The sequence below is a fragment of the Lynx canadensis genome, chromosome D4 (assembly GCF_007474595.2).
Source record: "Lynx canadensis isolate LIC74 chromosome D4, mLynCan4.pri.v2, whole genome shotgun sequence".
Taxonomy (NCBI): Eukaryota; Metazoa; Chordata; class Mammalia; order Carnivora; family Felidae; genus Lynx; species Lynx canadensis.
In genome coordinates this window covers 28793274-28807396 of record NC_044315.2, presented here as the reverse complement: position 1 = coordinate 28807396, position 14123 = coordinate 28793274, and the positions used below count along the sequence as shown (strand labels likewise).

Genomic DNA, 14123 nt, shown 5'->3' with positions numbered 1-14123 from the left:
TATTTTTTAGAGTAGTGTTAGATTCACATCAAAATTAAATGGAAGGTACAGAGATTTCCCCTATAGCACTTAACCCTACACAGGCGGAGCCTCCTCCATTATCAGCTTCCCTGCACCAGAGTGGTACATTTGTTACAACTGATTAACCTACATCGATACGCTATTATAACACAGAGTCTACAGTCTACATTAAGGTTCACCCCAGGTGTTATATACTATGGGTTAGGACAAATGTAAAATGATATGTATCCACCATTGTAGTACCATAGGGGACAGTTTCACTGCCCTAAAAATTCTCTTCACTTTTCCTATTCATCCCTCCCCACCCTCAATCCCTATTAACCACCGATGTTTTTACTGTCTCCATGGGTTTTTTTTTTTTTTGTCTTTTTCAGAATGTCATGTAGTCAGAATCATACAGTATACTGTAAATTGGCTTCTTTCACCTAGTAATATGCATTTAAGGTTTCTCCATGTCTTCATGGCTTGATAGCTCACTTCTTTTTGGTGACGAATGACACTCCACTGTCTGGATGTACCACAGTTTATTTATCCAATTCACCCACTAACGGACCTTTTGGTTACTTCCAACTTTTGACAATTATATGAAGAAAGCCTTTATAAACACCAGTGTGCAAGTTGTTGTGTGGACATGTTTTCAACTTTGGTTACAATACCAAAGAGTGTGATTGCTGGGTCATACGGTAAGAGTGTGTTTAGTTTTGTAAGAAACTGCCAAACTGTCTTCCAAAGTGGCTGTACCATTTTGCATTCCCACTGGTAATGAATGAGAGTCCCCGTTGCTCCACTGCCTCACCAGCATCTGGTGTTTGGCCATCCTAATAGGGATGTGCACCTCCTAATGGCATCCTAATAGTGCACCTCATTTTTGTTTTAATTTGCATTTCCCTGATGACATGTGACGTGGAGCATCTTTTCATCCTCCCAACCTTTTCAATGCCACGATGCACATAGAAAATATCTGTAAATTCTCTGGATTAAACACCAAGCTTGTCTGTGGCTAAAGGTAATAGGTCTGGGACTCCGGCTGCCTCTGGTCCTTCCCAGCCACCTGAAAGCTGAGGGCATCTAGATTTCAGCATACCTGTTACACATCTACAGAACACCAGCATGCCATGGCACACCTGTGGGGATGCTCCGAATGAGGATGCCTTTAGCTACCAGTAACAGAAAGCCAATTCAAACTAACTTAAATAATGAGGGGTCTTATTCTCTCATATAACAAGACAGGCAGGAGCTAAGTGCCTCCAGGTATAGAATGTCAGGTCCTGTTCTGCTTCTCAGCCACGGTCTCTGCAGTGCGTTACTCTGGGTATTGGCTTCCTTTTTAGGTCAGTGGCAAGACGGCTGCCACATTCCTAGGTATCACATCCAAATGTGATCGAGAAAGGTCAAGAGAAAAAGAGAGGTGTCCTTCCTTATGTGTCTATTTCTCTCAGTGAAGAAACCCCTTTCTCTTTCTCAGAAGTATGTAAAAAGCCACCCCTCATAGTCCTTGGCCAGAATCTTGTAAAATGCCCCTGCCTAACCACATTCTTGACAAGGGGAAAGAGGACACCATGACTGGCTCAGATGAAGCAGGATTTACTAAGGGAAATGTGGACAGGATTCATCTTCTCTGAGAAACATAGAGAGGGGCAAAGAACCAAACAGAATCAAGGCTCTTCCAGCAAGCAAGACAGTGGAACTGGATTTTAGGCCAGCAATCAATGGGGTCAGCCTCAGTGTACTTACTTCATGTTGGAAACAGGCTATAGAGCACAGTGGCCAAGGGAGTCAGGCTGTGGGCTCAAATCCCACTGGACCATCAACGAACTGGATGTGCAGCCTTTAGTTTCTTCTCTCTGAAAAAGGAATAACCAGAGTCCCTAACTAAGAGGGCTGCTGGCAGGAATAAATGTATAGTGCTTAGAACAGACTCTGGCACACATTAAGGCTTAATCAACATTAGTGGTCATCTTCACCTCCAAGGCATCTATCATGGATTATAAACAGCTAATGGGCAGGGACCAGATCTGTGGGGGAGAAAACTTCTCTCTGATGAGTACTGAGCCCAGTACCATGCTCAATCAGGCATTCAATAATTCATTCGCGCATTTTTTGCATATTAATAACTTAATTAAATGGTAAACTTCTTTTTTAAAAAAATGTTCAATGTGTATTTTTGAGAGAGAGAGAGAGACAGACAGAGCATGAGCAGGGGAGGGACAGGGAGAGAGAGGGACATACTGATTTCAAAGCAGGCTCCAGTCTCTGAGCTGTCAGTACAGAGCCCGACACAGGGCTTGAACTCACAAACCGTGAGATCATGACCTGAGCCAAAGTCAGATGCCTAACTGACTGAGCCACCCAGGCACCCCAAAAGGTACAGTTCTTCTTATTGCTAGCAAAAGCTGTTACTGACTAAAAGTAACATTTTACCATTACAAATACTTCAAAAAATCTATTGCTCACTGAAAAATATATTAAGAGAAATACAATAATTATTATTACTTACAATGAGTATTTACTGAGCCTTTACTATGTGCTGGAGACTGCTATCAATGCCTTACATACATTATCTCATTTAATCCTAAAACCAATCCATGGAGTCAGGTTTGCCAGTAAAATACTTTTTTTTTTTAGAGAAAGATAGAGAGTGCGTGAGCAGGATACAGGGCCAGAGGGGGAGAGAGAGACAGAGAGAGAGAGAGAGAGAGAGAGAGAGAGAGAGAGAGACTCTCAAGCAGGCTCCATGCTCAGCACAGAGCCCTATGTGGGGGCTTGATCCCATGACCCTGGGATCATGACCTGAGCTGAAACTAAGAGACACTCAAGTGACTAAGCCATCCAGGCGTCACTACCAGTGAAACTGTCTTAAAGCTAACCTCAAACAAAATACAGATTTGTCTTCAAAGTGTTAATGTTTCCACAGTACAACATCAAATGAAAACTTGAGCTACCTAATCTCTAGTTTTAAGACATGTTTTCTCTTCTGCCTCCCTTCCCTACTCCTATTTTAACATTGCTAAAATCAGAATGCATCTTACATTCAATGTTTATAATTACTATAGTAGAGAGTGTGTGTGTGTGTGTGTGTGTGTGTGTGTGTGTGTGTGTGTGTTTGCGAGCACGCGTATGTATCTGCCCGGTTATGATCTTGGAAGTGCACTTGCATAAAGAAGGAAACACAGGGGGCGCCTGGGTGGCTCAGTCAGTTAAGCGTCCGACTTCAGCTCAGGTCATGATCTCACGGTGAGTTTGAGCTCCATGTTGGGCTCTGTGCTGACCGCTCAGAGCCTGGAGCCTGCTTCAGATTCTGTCTCCTTCTCTCTCTGCCCCTCCCCCACTTGTGCTCTGTCTCTATCACAAATAAATAAATCCAAAAAAAAATTTTTTAAAAATAAAAGAAGGAAACACAGCAGTTACAGCCATCATGGAGTCAGCCTCCATGTTTTACTCATTAACCCTCATTAACCAAATGTATGCTGATGAGATGCTCTCTTCTACAGACGGCCTTAAATTGGGAACTGAACAACTAATTGGAGTATCACATTTCCCCTGGAGCCAGTAGCCAAACAATTCCCATCTTAATTGTAGAAATTATTGTGAAGAATAATTGTGAAGCAGTGAGGGCCTGAACGTTAAAGAGTGAGGATATGTCCCCGATCCTGCAGGTGGTTTACAGTCAAGATTTAGCACTTTGCTTCAGTCCAGGGACCAAGTGATGAACTAGAAATTCAAGGACACCACTTAACTCCTGGATCTATCACTAATTTGCTGGATGCTATGGGCAGTTACCGAAATGCCCTGGGCTCTCATTCTTCATCTGCTAAAGGATATCAACTGTCCCTACAGAATGTCTAAGGATATTAAGAGTAACTAATGAGATTGTTTCGGTTCCAACATAACTCAAATTTTCTCCCACTCATATCTGTTTCCTCTCTTACCACACAGAAGGCCCCCATCTCCCACCCCATTAATGATTCAACCCATTAAAGAAATCAGCTCCTCGCCTGGCACCTAATAACACAGTTCTGCTTCATTACTTTTTGAATGAACTTCATTCTCTTCAATCTTCTATAAGAATCTATTCAATTTCAAAAAAGTAGATGTTAACGAGAAATCAATAGCATAAAGAACTAAAGAGAGATGTCACCTGTTCCAAGCAATGGCCTCTGAATGTCCTCCTGCCCCCAGGCTTTCTCCACCTAGTCCCATGTGGGGAACAGAAGCAATCGACACAGGACTCCCTCGCTCTTTCACCACCAAATTTACCACCCTACCTGTACCCGCTTCCATGTTTGCCTCCTCTTCTCTGACAGGGAGGTGAGCCTCTTCTGCTCCCATCGAAGGTCCACTCTGCTCTAACTCTGGACCCCCATCCCTTGTGCCACCACCACGCATGTGCCACCACCACCCATCCTTTCTCTCCTTTCTCATCACTTCTTCCTCTTTACTCAGATCATTCTCATCAGCACACACGTGTGCTCTGATGCAGTCTGTCCTTGAAACATGTCCTTGAAACATGGGACTTCGCAGGTTGCCCAGCAACTTCTCCAGCCCTCTGGTCCTCTTTACAACAGAACTCTTTGAAAGAGCTTCCTGTACTTACGTCTCAACTTCCTGCCCCCATCCTCTCCTTAACTCTCTGCAAGTAAGCGTCCTTTTCCACCATTCCATCACCATTGCTCTTTTCAAGGTCACCAGTGACCTCCACTGGACCAAACCCCACAGTCCTCATGTAATCCACTTCTCAGTGGCTCACACTCTTGCCCACCACATCTCAGTGCTCACACCTCTTATCCTCTCTTTCTACCTCCTTCCACAACATGCTCTTCCAGTCCCATGACTTTAAATACCATCTACATCCTAAACACTCTCCAAATTTATATATCCAGTCAGGGGCTTCCCTTTGAATTCTAGTGACAGTTCCACTTAGACATCTCAAAATCAAAGAACTTAAAACCAATCTTGATTTTCTCTTACAATCTTATTCTTTCCCTGCTGTTTCCATCTCAACAAAATGGCATCAACATTTTGTTCAGGCCACAAATCTTTAAGTGGTCCTGGTCTCCTCTTTCTTTCCTGTCTTACACACAATCCTCTCCAAACTCTCATCAGCTCTATTTTCAAAATATCCCAAATATGAACACTTCTTACCTCATTCACTACCACCACCCCAGTCCAAGCTATCATTTTCTCTCACATGGATTTTTCCATTTGCTTTCTAATTTGTTTGCATGCTTCTTCTCTTACCCGTCCCTATCCCCCAAACCAAAATATCAGGCATCCATCCAGAATGACCATTTCAAGGTATAAATCAAATCATGTTACTAACTACACAAAACCTTCAGGTGGTTCCCCCTACCACGCAAAATGAAAGACCTAGAAGGCCTTACACAACTGGGTCCTCAGCAACTTCTCCATGTACACTTCCTGCCATTCTTCCCTTTAGTCATTCAGCATAAGAAACCTGGCCTTCTTGGCAGTTTTTCCAACTTGCTAAATACATGTCTACTTCAGGGGTTCTGCTTCACCTGGCCCGCTCGGCTGCTTCCAACAGGTCTGTGCTCAAATATCACATCATTAGAGAGTTCCCCCTGAACTGGCCATATACAATAGCAATTTCCCCCCATAGCCAACATCATACTCAATGGTGAAAAGATGAAAGCTCTTCTTCAAAGATCAAAATAAGACAAGGATAAGGATGCCCACGACACCACTGTATCAACACAGTATTGGAAGTCCTGGCCACAGCAATTAGGGAAAATATAAGAAAGAAATATAAGGCATCCAAATTGGAAAAGAAGAAGTAGAACCACCACCATTTGCAAAAGAGCAAGTTCCATACTCTTAGTGCCCTTACCCTGCTTTATTCTACCTAGCACTTTCATTATCTCCCCACATACGCACTCATTTATTATTTGTCTCCCCCAACAGGACTTAAGCTCCATAAAGGAATGAACTTTGTCTGGTTTGAACAACTAGAACAGTATGTACTACATAGTAAGTGTTCAACAAGTATTTGTTAATTGACAGACTGCATGGATGACTAAATTCTTGGGCTTCTTTACTGTTTTTCTGAAATGGACACTTTTTAAGTTTCTACATGGTATTCACTGACTGGCACAGGTAACTTACGCCCTGCCTAACAGGCTTCACACCATTCCCCCTGAACTCCACGTCCACAGGCAGCCCCACCCTAGCCCCTCAGAGCAGGCCCATCTGTCCTTGGGGACCGTGAGTTCCTCCAGGGCACATTTTCTGCATTAACTTGCATCCCCTGTGCTAAGGGTTTCTGGCACCAAGTGGCTGTTGACTACGTGTTTACAGATTTAAATAATATGCCCGGTATGACTCGGCAACTCTGGGGAGGAAAAATAAATAACCCAGCTATAGTGAGATAAAGCAATACTGTACCTAGATTTATCAGAAATTATTTTCCATAGCATAGATCTTACCAATACTGAGATAGTAATAGTTGAAAAAAATAACACTGAGATGCACATAAAAAAAGAAGGGAAGGTATACTGGAGGGAAATAAAAAAGCCAAGTGTAAAATCTAAACTTTGGCTTGTGAGGGGGGGAAAAAAAACAAAAAAAAAAAACCCAAAACTATGAAACAACATAATCTTTTCTGTTCTGAAGAGTAATAGAGTATTCAAAAGCTATAATCATCACAGCAGTATCAGACAAAGCAAAAAAAGAGTCTTGGTTAAATTGAATAAATTTTATCTATAATTTCCAAAAAAAACTTGGTTTCGAAGACTCACAGGCATTCTGTGTCTGGTACTCAACTTACCCAGGAGACTGAAGGAGCAAGAATGGCAACGATAACAAACTAGTTATACACGGTTGAGCCTCGTCTAGATGCCAGACACTGTGCCAGGCGCCGGGGACAGAAGTACAAATAAGACACAGTAGACTGTGAGTTCCTTGAGAACCGGGCCTATGAGAAGGAAACATGAACACAGACCAACACAAGAATGAAAAGTACAGTAATAGAAACATGTAGAATGTACCATGGGAAAAGAGGAGGCTGGGATGAACTCACGCTGAGGGATCAGAGATGGACCACTGAGGATGATACTCCTGAAGCAACTTTTCAGAGATGAGTACAAGCTTGCCAGGCAGCAAAGGGGGTGGGGGTGGGGAAACAGGGACAAGTTGGGCCCAAGGAACAAGATGTAAGAAGATGCAGAGGCCCAAAACACCTGGATGGGGGAGGAATCTGAGCTGAGAAGAAATCTGGTTCTGTGGGGTGCCGTGTTATGACCTGGGCACAGGCAGGCAGGAAAGGGCCTTGTATACTGTGCTAAGGTGATCAGCAGCCAATTCTAGTCACTTTTCAGACAGGTTGGATAATCAGGTTTGCGATTTAGGAGGACGGTTCCGTTATGGTGAAGAAAACAGATTTTGAGGGGAGCAAGGCCAAAGGCAGGGGCACCCAGGAGGAGGCTTCCTCAAAAGCCAACTGAAATGACAGGGTTTCTAATCAGGAAACACCCTCAGAAGGGAGAAGAGAGGGCTCAGAAAGCCCTCAGGAAGCTCAGGAAGCGTCTGATGACTGACTGATGGAGTGAGTGGGAGGTCAGCAAGAGTTCAGACTCATGTGGAGCTTTGTGACCTCGGTCACTGAGTGGATGGCAACGCCACTAACCGAAAGAGAAGAGGGGAAGACGGAAGGGAGGAGGGTGACGACTATTAAAGAACTGGTGCATCCATGCACTCACCTCGGCCGGAACGTGGCAGTGGGGCCTCCATTGCACTCGGGTTGTTCTCTGGAGCTTCCAGAGTCAGCCTGAGGAGAAAGTAGGTGGGACAGCCCTGCCCTGTGGCCTCTCTGGAGAGATCTGGTCTCACAGGGTCAAGGGCATTGCTTCCCTGGTACTGTGCCCCTACACTTGTTGCACCACACAAAGGTCACAGTAAATAAAGCAGAAGTGACATAGTTGACCTCACCTGCTGAGAGAAAGTGAAAAACCACAGGACTTGGCTCCCCACAGCCTTCAAACAATGCAATAAGTTTACTGGCACATGAGTAAGTTGTTTGGAAGGAAGCATGTAATTTTTGAAGACTTCAACATTTTCTTACTACCTCTGTTTGTTTCTTCTTCAGTATTATTACTTCCATATAAGATAAACATTTCAGTCATAATATGAAAACATTTTGGAATTTTATCCAGTTTTGGTGAATAAAAAAGAATTAATAAATTGTTAACCTTCTAAACTACCACTATAATCAATTTCAGTAAGTTCTTATTAGTGTCATTACAATGCAAACTACAAGCAAAAGTTAAGAATACCATAAAGTCCTTTGAGGAAAACTCTTGGTCCACACAGGGGCCCCACATGTTAATGAAAAGAACACAGGCCCAGAGGATTTCTGGTTGCAAGTCAGGTGGAATAAGCTCCCATCACCCCCTCTCTCCCAATGAAGGCAAATCTGAGATATTGACAGATGCATGGAATGACTATTTGAAGACTCTGAAAAAGAAATAGCAGAAAAAGTTGTAGATAAAGACTAGAACTCAAAATACTATGGAACCAGTGAAATCTCCATTTATCACGCAATATTCCCCAGGCTGGACTCAAAGCAATGATAAGGTACTAAAGATCTATGCGGGGAGGGGGGCAGATGACAAATTCCCCATTTCCTCTTCTTTTCTTTTCTCTGTTTGCTCACTCCCTAGCCCGAGGCAATCTACAGTGGCTGTGGTGACAGGCAGTGGAGACAGCAGGGGGGAGGAGGGGTGGTGGAAAGCACCTAAAACTGAGGGAGGTAAGCTTCCTTTGAAGCCTTGGTCCAAAAGGCTGGGGTAAACACCTATTGCTTTTTTTTTTTTTTTTTCCCTATGTCAATACTTCTGCTGTTTGACCCTGGACAAGGGCACAGATGTGGGCAGTGTATAACAGAAGAGGGCAACTAAAGCCCCAGCTTTCTGGTCAGAGGACCAAAAAAAAGGAGACCCAGGTAACCAGATAGTAAAGGAAGACTGCAGAGACGGAAGAGCCCAGCACCCAATAACACTGTTTATAAACTTCTGAATTTACTCCCAACCCAAGCCATGTATGTGGGGATCTGACCATAAACAGCATACCAAAGAGTTTGAGAACTGCACAAAAGACCACTAGGCTTCCCATAGGGTGGTACAGAGGATGGACAAATCCAAACAGCAGTGCAAAGACTTTTAAAAACAGGGCAGACATTGAAACCGTAATCTACAAACGACTGGTCAGAATTTCTAGCCTAAACCTAACTGCACTGGTTGCATGCTTAAAAAAAAAGAAATTATTCATAGATTTAAACAAGACACAAATCTCATTAAAATTTAAAATGTCCTGAATATAATCCTAAATTATTTGTCACGTGAGGAATCAAGACGATGTCAGTCACATGAAAAAGACAGTCAATGCATGACAATGCAGAGATGACAGAGACGTTAAAATTATCTGAGAAAGACTTTAAAGTAGTTGTAAAATGCTCAAGGAAGTAAGGGTGAACACTCTTGAAATAAAATGGTAGAAAGTTTCAGCAAAGAAATAGAAGATACAAAGCAGAAGCAAAAAAACAAACAAAAACCCTCACTGGATAGGCTCAATAACAGATTAAAAGTGACAAAGGAAAGATTCAGTAAACTTGAAGATATAGTGATAGAATCCAAGCTGAACAACAAAGAGGAAAAAAAATTTTTTTAAAAATGCTCAAAGCTTCAGGTGCCTGTGTAATAACACTAAAAAAAGTTAACATTGTGTCATTTAAAGTCCCAAAGAGAAGAGAGACTGCAGTGCAGGAAAAAATACTTGAGGGGCGACTGGGTGGCTCAGTCAGTTAAGTGACCGACTTTGGTTCAGGTCGCGATCTCACAGTTTGTGAGTTTGAGCCCCGCATTGGGCTCTGTGCTGACAGCTCAGAGCCTGGAGCCTGCTTCCAATTCTGTGACTCCCTCTCTCTCTCTGCCCCTCTCTTGCTCTGTCTCTCTCCCTGTCAAAAATAAATAAACATTAAAAAAAATTTTTTTTTAAATATTTGAAGACATGATGGCTGACAACCCCACAAATCTGCCAAAAGATATAAACCTACAGATTCAAAAAGATGGGCAAGTTTAAGCAAAATCAACTGAAAGAAATCAATTCCAAAACAAATCAGACTCAAACTGCTGAAAACTATAGACAAAAAACTCCTGAAAGCATCCAGAAAAATCACTTATAAGGGGACAATGATTTGAATGACTGTGGATTTCTCATCAGAAACTAAAGAGGCCAGAGGAAGTAACAGTATTTTTAAAGTGCTAAAAGAAAAGATATACCCAGGAGTCTATGTGAAAATATCCTTCAAATAAAATAATGACACACTCAAATGAAGGTAAATTAAGATAATTTCTTGTTAGCAGATGTGCTCTAAAATTGGAAAAGAAAGTTCTTCAAACACATAAAAAAAGGCACCAGAAGAAAATCTGGAATATTAGAAATGAAGGAAGAACAAGAGAAATGGCAAATGTCTCTATAAATATAATACTTCTCTTACTGAGTTCTTTAAAATATGTTTGACAGTTGGAAGTAAATATAACACTGTCTGGTGAGATTTACAATCTTTGCAGATGTTATATACAAGACAAGTGCAACACAAGAGAGACAGGTAAAGGAACGCTTATACAACTCTGTCTAATAACAGCAGAACAGAAACGCTTTTGAAGTGCATGTGGAACATTCACCAAGACACAACATATCCTGGGTCATAAAAACCTCAAATTAAAAAAAAAAAATTGAAACCACAAAAAATTTGGTCTCTGACAATAACAGAATTAACTAGATATCAATAATAAAAGAGGAGAATCTCCAAACAATTGGAAATCAATCAACACCTTCTAAACAGCCCATGGGTCAAGGAGAAAGTCTCAAAGGAAATTAAAAAATATTGAAGTGAACAAAAATGAAAGCATAATATATCAAGATGTGTGGAATACAGCTAAAGCAGTGCCTAAGGGAAATTTATGTCATAAAGTGTTTATATGAGTAAAGAAAGGTCTCAAATCAACAAGCTAAGTTTCTATCTTTAGAGATTAGAAAAAGAAGAGAAAAATAAATACAAAGCAAGCAGAGGAAGGAAGTAATAAAAATAAGGGCAGAAATCTATTAAACTATAAACAGAAAAAACAACAAGAGAGAAAAATAAAAGAAACCAAAAGTTGGTTCTTGGAAAAGATCAATAAAAGTGATAAATCTCTACTCAGAAAGACAAAAATAAACAAACAAATAAATAAATAAAGACAAAAGAAGCAAATTACCAATATCAGGAATGAAATTATCATTATGCACTCTGCAGACATTAAGAGGATAGTAAGGGAATACTATCAGCAATTCTACACACAAAAATTCAACAACTTAGATAAAAGACAACAAGTGCATGAAAACCACAAACATCCAAAACTGCCAAGATGAAACCGATAACCTGAATAGTACTGTAACTTTAATAAAACTGAATTCGTAATTAGAAAACTTCTAAGAAAGAAATTCTCTAGGCCCAGATGGTTTCACTGGTGGTTTCTACCAAATGTATAAAGAATAAATAACATCAATTCTACATAATCTCTTGCAGAAAACAGAAGAGGAAAACAAAACAACAAAACAAAACAAGCAAAAAAACCTCCCACACTTCCCAGCTCAGTTTGATAAAGCCAGAATAACCCTGATATCAAAACCAGTCAAAGATAATATAAGAAAACTGTAGGCCAATATAGCTCATGAACATAGATACAAAAATCCTCAACAAAATATCAATTAATTGAATCCAGCAGTATAGAAAAAGAACCATACACCACAATCAAGTGTGGGTTTGTCCTGGAAATGCAAAGGTGGTTCAATATTTGAAAATCAGTCAGTGTAATCCATCATATTGACAACCTAAAGAACAAAATCCAGGGGCACCTGAGTGGCTCAGTCCGTTGAGCCTCCGACTTGGGCTCAGGTCATGATCTCATGGCTTGTGAGTTCAAGCCCTGTGTCGGGCTCTGTGCTGTCAGCTCAGAGCCTGGAGCCTGCTTCGGATTCTGTGTCTCCCTCTCTCTCTGCCCCTCCCCCACTCATGCTCTCTCTCTCAAAAATAAATAAACATTCCAGAAAAAAAATTTAAAAAAAAAACGAACAAAACCCAGATAATCATATCAGCTAACACAGAAAAAAGCATCTGATAAAGTTCAACATCCATTCATGTTAAAATTGCTCAGCAAACTAGGAACAGAAGAGAGTATACTCAACCTGGAGAGGACATGTACAAAAACCCATAAGTAATATCACACTTAATGGTGAAAGACTGAATGCACTTTCCTTAAGATCAGGAACAAGGCAAGGATGTTTACCCCTACCAGTTCTTTTCAACAATGTATTGGAAGTCCTAAGTGTGCAATAAGGCAAGAAAAAAAAAGTCACACAAAGTACACAAGAAATAGAACCACTCTTTTCCTCAGACTCCTAGAACTAATAAATAAGAAATAAGATCGCAAATAGAAAGTCAATGCAATTGTATGTATATGTACTAGCTATGAAAACTGAAAACCACAGTTTAAAAAGAATACCAGTTATAGTAACTGTAAAAAGTGAAACACTTAGGACTTGATCTAATAAAACAAGTATAGAATCTGTATGCTATAAAGTACAAAACACTGATGAAAGAAATCAAAGAAGACCTAAAAAAATGGAGAGATACACCATCATGTTCATGAATTGGAAGACTCAAAGTAAGGACTCACAGTAAAGATGTCAACTCTCCAAATTTATCTCTGGATTTAATGCAAAAATGATCTAAATTCCAGTATATGTATGTATTTTGCAGATACAGATAAGTTAATTCTAAAATTTATATGGAAGGCCAGAAGAATTATACTAGCTAAAACAATTTTTGAAAAGAATTAGAAAGTTGGAGGAATCATACTCCCCAATTTGAAGAATTATTATAAAGAAGCTTCAGGAATCAAAGCAGGTATGCCATTAGACACAGATCAATGGAAGAGATTAGAAGGTACAGAAATAGACCACAAAAATATGGTCACTGATTTTTTGACAAAGGTGCAAAGGCAATCCAATGGAGAAAGAGTAGTATTTCAACAAATGATGTTAAAACATCATTGGGCATACATAGGCAAAAAAATGAACCTTGACCTACACATTACATCTCACCAAAAATTTTTTCTCAAATTGCTCGCAGATCTAAACATGAAGCATAAAACTATTAACTTAAAAAAATTTTTTTTAATGTTTATTTAGTTTCTGAGAGAAAGAGAGAGACAGAGCATGAGCAGGTAAGGGCAGAGAGAGACACACACACAGAATCTCCAGGCTCTGAGCTGTCAGCACTGAGCCCCATGTGGGGCTCAAACCCATGAACCGTGAGATCAAGACCTGAGCTAAAATCAGATGCTCAACCGACTGAGCCACCCAGGTGCTCCTAACTATTAACTTTTTAAAAAAACATAATAGAAAATCTCCATGACCTGGAGTTAGACAAAGAATTCCTAGACATAACACCAAAACAGAATCTATAAAGAAAAAATTGATAAATTAAACTCCATCAAAATTAATATCACTTTCTCTTTGAAAGAGACTTTAACAATATCCATGAACAATATGAGGGAATGAAGAGACAAGCTACAAGCGGGAGAAAATATTAGCACATCACATATCTGACAAAGGACTTCTATTCAAAATAAATTATGAACTCTCAAAACTCAACTGTAGGAAAACAATCCAATTAATAATAGGTAAAATATCTGAACACACATTACACCAAAGAAAATAAGCATATAAAAAAATGTTTAACATCATGAACTGTAGGGAAATGCAATGAAAATCACAATAAGATACCACTATCTACCTAAAAGAATGACTAAAAATTTTAAAAAAATTTTTTAATGTTATTTATGAGAGAGAGAGAGAGAGAGAGAGCATGAGCAGGGAGGGGCAGAGAGAGAGAGGTAAACACAGAATCCGAAGCAAGCTCCAGGCTCTGAGCTGTCAGCACAGAGCCCAACAGGGGGCTCGAACTCACAAACCGCAAGATCATGACCTGCGCTGAAGTCAGACGCTTAACCAACTGAGCCGCCCAGGCGACCCATGACTAAAAC

The 14123-nt window shown here is 40.5% G+C and overlaps 1 protein-coding gene and 1 long non-coding RNA gene across 10 annotated transcripts in view; both read right to left on the bottom strand.

The window, feature by feature from the left end:
• LOC115500058 (aminopeptidase O (putative)) overlaps positions 1–14123 on the bottom strand; it is a 346654-nt gene that overhangs the window by 221305 nt on the left and 111226 nt on the right. The gene's annotated exons all lie outside the window — the stretch shown is intronic.
• LOC116738433 lies at positions 6724–7969 on the bottom strand. The gene is made up of 2 exons (XR_004344370.1): positions 7737–7969; positions 6724–6952 (listed from the first exon to the last, which is right to left on the bottom strand). It is a non-coding gene; the product is annotated as an uncharacterized LOC116738433 (long non-coding RNA).